Here is a 7,396-nt window from a genome sequence, read left to right as displayed (position 1 = left end):
TATGTGTGTTTTCATAAATTGGTAAATGGAAAAAAAGGTTTAATATTGCTTTGGTCTGTGTCTTTGCTGAAACAAGGTGACTAAGTGTTAAGATTCTATCAGGTGTAATTTATATACAAAGAGTATAAAAAGTTTCAGTTGGGTTTCAATTACAGTATTATAGTACCAAAAAAAAAAAAACATGAAAGTATTTCATCTTATTAAAGTGGAGTAATTTGTCTAAATTCAAAAATTTTATAAGGGTTGTTTCAGAATGTGAATTTATAAAAAGGGTTAATGGTTAAAAAAGAGATAAAAAGATTCAAGATGTGGAAATATACTTTAATATAAAAGGTTAAAGGAAAAAGAAATGTTTCTAGATGAGATAATCTCTGTGTGGTAAAGTAGAAAGTTGTAAAATGCCATTTAAAAAGATTTTGAGGAAACTAGACTTACTTTAAAAGCTTGAGAAAGGAAGAAAGAAAAAAAAAGGTATTTGTACGTGGCAGATTGAGACAAAGCTTCTTAATGGAGTAAATTTAAAAAAAAAGGCCTTTAGTTGAAGGGCAGCCATGTAAACTAACATTAAGTGATTTAAACAGAATCTAAGCCTCGTTTAAAAGAGTGAAGCTGTAGGTGATGAAAAAGTACATTTAAAAGTACAGTATAGATGATAATTAGAAGGCTTTAAAAGGTTAAATTGAAGGTGGTGGAGATACCTTCATGGCGGAAAAAAGATTGCTTTACTCGTCAAACTATTAAAATGTACTTATTAAACCAAAAAGAGGGAAATGAGATAATCTTTGTGTGGTAAAGTAAAAAGTTGTAAAATGTCTAAATAAGTTGCAAAAGGCTTTAAAAGGCTAAATTGAAGGTGGTTAAGATGCCTTCATGATGGAGAAAAAAAAAACATGAAAATGGGAAGATAATAAGATAAAAGATATTTAGATAAAGAAGATTAAAAGTTTGAAGTGAAAAACTTTAAAGACAGAAGTATAGAAAGTTAAAAAAAAGATAAAGAAGATGTAGAAAGATAGAAAAGATACAGGAAGACAAGAATTTTAAACCCACAAAATAGGAAACAAAAGAAACCTAGGAGGATTTAAAAAAAAGCAACTAAGGGTGAATGTACAAACCTTAGAAGAAAAAAACTAGAAGATAGAAACAAGATAAAAATGGTTAAAAATGTCAAATAAAGGTATTTCAGATAGAAAATGCAAAAGGCTAAGTAAGACAACTATTGGATACAGACATTCAAGATAGAAATAGGTAGAAGAGAAAAGTTTAAAGTCAAATATTGGATAAAATAGAAGAACAAGGAGATTATTAGTAATTTTTTCAAAAAGCCCATCAATTTTAATTTTTGGTGGTGCAGAAATTACAAGTCTCAGATGAGGGTGTTAAAATTTATAGACAAGAGCCAATTTAGAAAACGTTAAACTAGAAGGAAATTGGTTTTTTTTTTTTTTTTTTTTTTTAATTTTTTTTTTTTTTAATATTTACTTCTTAGTTCTCGGCAGACACAACATCTTTGTTGATATGTGGTGCTGGGGATCGAACCCGGGCCGCACGCATGCCAGGCGAGCGCGCTACCGCTGAGCCACATTCCCAGCCCCAGAAGGAAATTGGTTTAAAACCACATCAAAAAAATTAAAAGGACTAAAGTAATTCTAAAAACTAAGGCAGAATGCTTTTGAAAGACTTAAATTTAAAAAGATCTTTAAGGGGTATATATCCCCCAAAGATAAAATAACCCTTTTTACTCTAAACTTTTTAAATTTGGATTCATCAGGACTTAGTGCTGTGGAAAGGCATACATATCCAAAAAATGTACATAAGCCTGAGGTACTTTGGAAAGATATTCTAATAGGACAATGGAAATGTCCTGACCCAGTGATTGTCTGGAGTCGGGGTTCTGTTTGTATTTTTCCACAGGGAGAACAGCAGCCAATTTGGATTCCAGAGAGATTAACTAAAGCAATTTCTACAGAAAAAGAAGATGATTTGACTCAAATCCATAACAGCTGATATCCAGAGCTCCAGCTTGGCTATTCTTACATCTGCAACAAGTGATTAACCAGGGTGCTTTTTTCAATATTTATTTTATTATTGCCTTTTCCCACATCATAAAGTTCTATTTTATTTTTGAGCTCATACAAACCTAGGTTAATGTTTTTCTGATCAGTTTTTGACTGTGAACTTTTTAAACATTGCAATGGAGATTTCACCTAGGTAAAGCTACAAGGCCTTTACTATTGTATTATGTGTTGTATGTTATGTGTGCACACTTCTGTTTTGTGTTGTATGTCTGTATGTGTGTATGTCCATATTTCATATATGAGGAGCGCTCATGAAAAAATGGATCCGAATTATTATTATTATTTTTTATTCACGTGATTTAAATGGTTTAATTTAAATTAGGTAAACAGCTGTTGAGGATTGTTTTTAAAGGTGGTTAACAGATCTGTTTGTTTACTAATTTAAATTAGGTAAGAATTATTTTTAAAGGAGGTTAACAGATCTGTTTGTTTACTTTCACCTTTCCTTTTCATTATATTTAATAATCCTGTTCAGGATAATGTCTCTTTAGCATCATTGCCAGAATTCCCATCTCCATCCCAATGCCGGTGAAGACTAAGATAAAACCAAACTACAGCTTCTATGATAGCTATCACAGTAAACTGTATAAACTGATGCATCAATGAATATAACTCAACAAGTAATGCTCAATCAAGGACTCCATTTACTTTGGGAGGAAATGGACATATTGATAGACTCCTCCGCTTTGAATTGCTTGCAGAACTTGCCTGGACTATATATCACTTGTATGCATTGTGAACTATCATTTGGTGCAGTGAATTGTGGTAGTGCTGGCATATCTTTGCTGATGGTGTCACCAGTGATGCAATTTTTCCAAAGGAGCCGGCAACTGGCTTGGTGTCGTGGCATTTCTGTATCCTCCTTCCTTCTGCTAGTGATGGTCTAAAATTTGGGGGCCAACAGAGGTGAAGCAAAGAACCTCACCCCCCCACTGGCACCAAGGCTAAATTTTGGGGCCAACAGAGGTGAGGCAAGAACCTCACCCCCCCACTGGTGCATAGGCCTATCCACAAGTATGGCTGTATGCTGGACCAGTAGTCAGTGACGGGTATGATCCAATTGCAGTGGTATCAACCTAAGACAGGAGGCTGACACCTAGAGGTCAGTTTTTCCCATGACGGGTAAGAACCATATGTTGAATTGGACAACCTACCAGGCATGGTCCTTAAGCCACATTGCTTGTTGTTTAATTAATCAGAAGGGGGGAGATGCTGAGAGCCATTGCCAAGTAGGAATGACGCATCGAAATTTCCTTGCCAGCATACCCCATGTTGCTTAGAGGAAGGACTCTCCATTGTGGAAATGGGCTTGTCTTAGACTCAGGTCATTTGCAGTGACATTGCATGTATGCTTGAGTAAGGTGACCTTGCTCAAGGACCAGGGTGGATCCAGGTTTAGGGCTGATCAGGTTTTAGGGAGTATCCTGTCCTTGGGTTTAGGGTGGTTCCAGGTTTAAGGTGTACCCTGCCAGGAATAGGGCGTATCCTGCTGATTAGAGCCTGGTGGAGTACGTGGATTTTGCGGCAGAACGTGGATTTCCCCAGAACGTGATTGTAGAGGGCCGGTGTGAGTTCTGGAATAAAGAATTGCTGTTTGTATCTACAAAGTGGTGAGTGGCTCGTGATTTTGTGCCCAGTCAGACTGCGGCAGGTAATTTGATTTTGATTTTTACAGGGGCTCACAAGTTTTGCCTGGAGTCTCAGAAGAGACTTTGGACTTGAACTTTTGGGCAATGCTGAAACTGTTAAGACTATGGAACTCTTGAAGGTGAACTAAATGTATTTTACATTCTGAGATGATCGTCTGGGGGCCAGGAGCAGAAATGTTATAGTTTGTATATGAGGCATCCTCAAAAGATCCTGGGTTATTTCAGGAATATTCAGAGGTGAAGTGATTGGATTGTGACAGCTGTTACCTAATCGGTCTGTCCTAGTTTGAATGGCCTGGGTGGTAACTATAGCCAGGTAGAGCATGGTAGAGGAAGTGGTTCACTGGGGGTATGCCCTGGAAGGGTTTATGTTCCCAGAAACCCATTCCCTTCTCTTTCCTGGCTGCCATGCATGGAGCAGCACACCTCTACCATGCCCTTCTGTCACGATGGTGGGCCTCATTCTGGGCCTGAGTCCATGGACTCAACTGACCATGTACTAAACCTCGGAAACCATGAGCCAAAATAAACCTTTCCTCCTCTAAGTTGTTCTTGTCAGGTATTTTGGCCACAGAGACATAAAGCTGATTAACTCACCCACTCACATTGGGGAAAACAATCTGCTTTACTCAGTCTTCTGATTCGAATGCTAATCTCAACCGTAAATATCTCTTAGAAATAATGCTTAGCCAAATAATTGGGATCCCTGTGGCCTGGTCAAGTCATCCCCAAAGATTAACCATCACATTCATAAGAATGGAATCATGATTTCTCCTTTTGTATCTGGCAAAGCATAATTATTTTTTCAGTACTAGGGATTAAATCTAAGGCCTCGAACATGCTAAGCAAGCACTCTACCACTGAGCTAAGTCCCTAGATCTTTTAAATTTAATTTTACATACATTTAGTTGCAGATGAACACATATTATCTTTATTTATTTTTATGTGGTGCTGAGGATCAAACTCAGTGCTTCATGAATGCAAGGCAAGTACTTTACCACTGAGCTTTATAGCCCCTGCCCCTATTTTTTAATATATATATTTAAAATATTTTTAGTTGTAGATGAACTTTTATTTTTATTTATTTATTTATATGTGGGGCTGAGGATTGAACCCACTGCCTGACACATGCTAGGCACATACTCTGCCACTGAGCCACAGCGCCATAATTTTGAGACAGGGCCTTACCAAGATGCCCAGGAAGCCTCAAACTGTGATTCTCCTGCCTCAGCCTCCTGTAGCTGAGGCATGTGCCACCATACCTAGCTCTAATAGTGATCTTTGATGCACAAAAGTTTTTAGTTTTGATGAAGTCCAATTTATCTATTTTTCTCTTGTTGCCTTTGCCTCTGGTGTAAAACCCAAGAAATTACAGCCAGATCCAAAGTCAAGAACTCCTCCCCATGTTTTCTTCTAAGACTTTTGTAGTGGTATGCTCTATATTAATATCTCTGACACATTTTGAGTTAATTTTGGTATAAGGTGGCAAGTACAGGTCCAACTTCAATCTTTTGCATGTGGATGACCAATTTTTCATGCATCGATTGACAAAAAGATTGCCCTGGGCTGGGGGCATAGCTCAGTGGTAGAATGCTTGTCTACCATGCAAGGGCCCTGAGCCCAATCCCCAGCACCACAAAGAAAAGGAAAGAAAAAAGCAATTCCATATAAATTCAAAAATGGATTTTTTCTATTTCTGCCAAAAAATAATTGGGATTTTGATAAAGATAGCATTGAATCTACAGTATGTTTTGAGTAGTTGACATTTTAACAGTATCGTCTTCTAGTTCATGAACATGGGATGTCCATTCATTTATTTATATTTCTTTAATTTCTTTCAGCAGTGGTGTGTAGTTTTCAGTGTAGAAGTCTTATTTTTTTTTTTAAAGAGAGAGTGAGAGAGGAGAGAGAAAGAATTTTTAATATTTATTTTTTAGTTCTCGGCGGACACAACATCTTTGTTGGTATGTGGTGCTGAGGATCGAACCCGGGTCGCACGCATACCAGGCGAGCGCGCTACCGCTTGAGCCACATCCCCAGCCCAGTGTAGAAGTCTTAAAGTCATACTGTTTTAAACACCACACTGGTGTCTCTGGGCCCAGTTCAGTTTTCTAGCTGTGGGTTTTACAATTCTGTAAGTTGTGATCTAAGTGTGATGATGGAAGGAAATGCCCAGTGCTGCTAAATGTAGTTGTTGTCACATCTTGTTCTTTCCCTGGATGAAATCTGGGCCCCTTGAAGGCAGGAGCAGTCCTTTCTCTGACCACCTCCGCTGCCCAAAATACTAACAATGGCAGACACATCAGCACACTATTCAATATCCACCCAGTAGCCACAGTGACTATTTACATGATGCAAATTTAATTCCTTCTCCCTGCTTTAAACCTCAAAAGTGTTCTTGTTAGGATAACTGTCATTAAGGCATCCTCCAAAGACCTGAGATATGATTCCTGCCAAGCTCTCCAATCTTAGCAGAAAGACCCTTTTTTATTCCTTCTATACTCTTCAGTTATTATGACCTTCTTTTCTTTTCTTTTTTTCACTAATGGGGATTGAACCTGTTAGTTGCTGAGCAGGCTGAACAAATGTTAGCTGCAGGGTGGGTTGAACACTCCACCCTCACCCTAACCCATCTGGCTCCTTATCACTTGTTTGCCTCAAGTCTGAACACTCCACCCCACTCAAGGCTGAACACTGGACCCCAACTGTCTGGTGCAACGGAAACCCACATCTAGCCCCTGCCCCATCTACCTGAAGGCAGAAGATGACACCCTTAGCAACTACTGTATGATCCAATCACTGTGTGCCAACAAGGCAGCTTGCAGACCCAGAGACCCCATTAGATTTTGGTTATAAAAACTCCCTCCTGCTGGGACCCCCTCTCTTGCTCTCTCTCTCTTCTCTCACTTTCACTCTCTCTCCCTCTCCCTCTCACTATCTCTCTCTTTCTCTTTCTTCTCTCTTTCCTCTCTCACTCTCTCTTTCTCATTCTCTCCCACCCTCTCTCTCTTGCACTTTGCTCTCCCCACCCCCTTCCTCTCTCTTGCTTCTCTCACTTTTGCTCCCTCTCATTCTCTCCTCATCTCTCTCTCTTTTTGCTCTCCCCCCCTTTTTTCTCTTTCTTCTCTCTCTCTCTCTCTCTCTCTCTCTCTCTCTCTCTCTCCCCCTCTCTTTTCTCCTCTTTCTCCTGTCAATCAGACACTGCGGCAATAAAGATCTCTTGGTGGCTCCAAGTATCATGATTACTTTCCTTTCAAACCCAAGGACACTATCCCACTGAGTTACATCCCCAGCCCTTTTTATTTTTTATTTTTAGACAGGGTCTCACTGAATTACTGAAGCTAGTCTGAACTTGCTATCCCCCTGCTTCAGCCTCCTAAGTGGCTGGTTTTACAGGTGTGTGTCACTGCATCTGGCTTCTTTTCATCTTTCTAAAATGCAGTTTTCAGGGCTGCGGTTGTAGCCTAGTGGTAGAGCGCATGCCTCGCATGCATGAGGCACTGGGTTCGGTTCTCAGCATCACATATGAGTAACTAAAATAAAAGTCCATTGACAACTAAAAAATATTTTTAAAAAATTAAATGTAGTTTTCAAACATTTGTTCGCAGCCCATGGTAAGAAATTTATTTTACAATGAAAACTGGTGGACATATATAATAAGCTTTGCAA

The sequence above is a fragment of the Urocitellus parryii genome, chromosome 11 (assembly GCF_045843805.1).
Source record: "Urocitellus parryii isolate mUroPar1 chromosome 11, mUroPar1.hap1, whole genome shotgun sequence".
NCBI lineage: Eukaryota > Metazoa > Chordata > Mammalia > Rodentia > Sciuridae > Urocitellus > Urocitellus parryii.
This window is presented reverse-complemented; position numbering follows the sequence as displayed.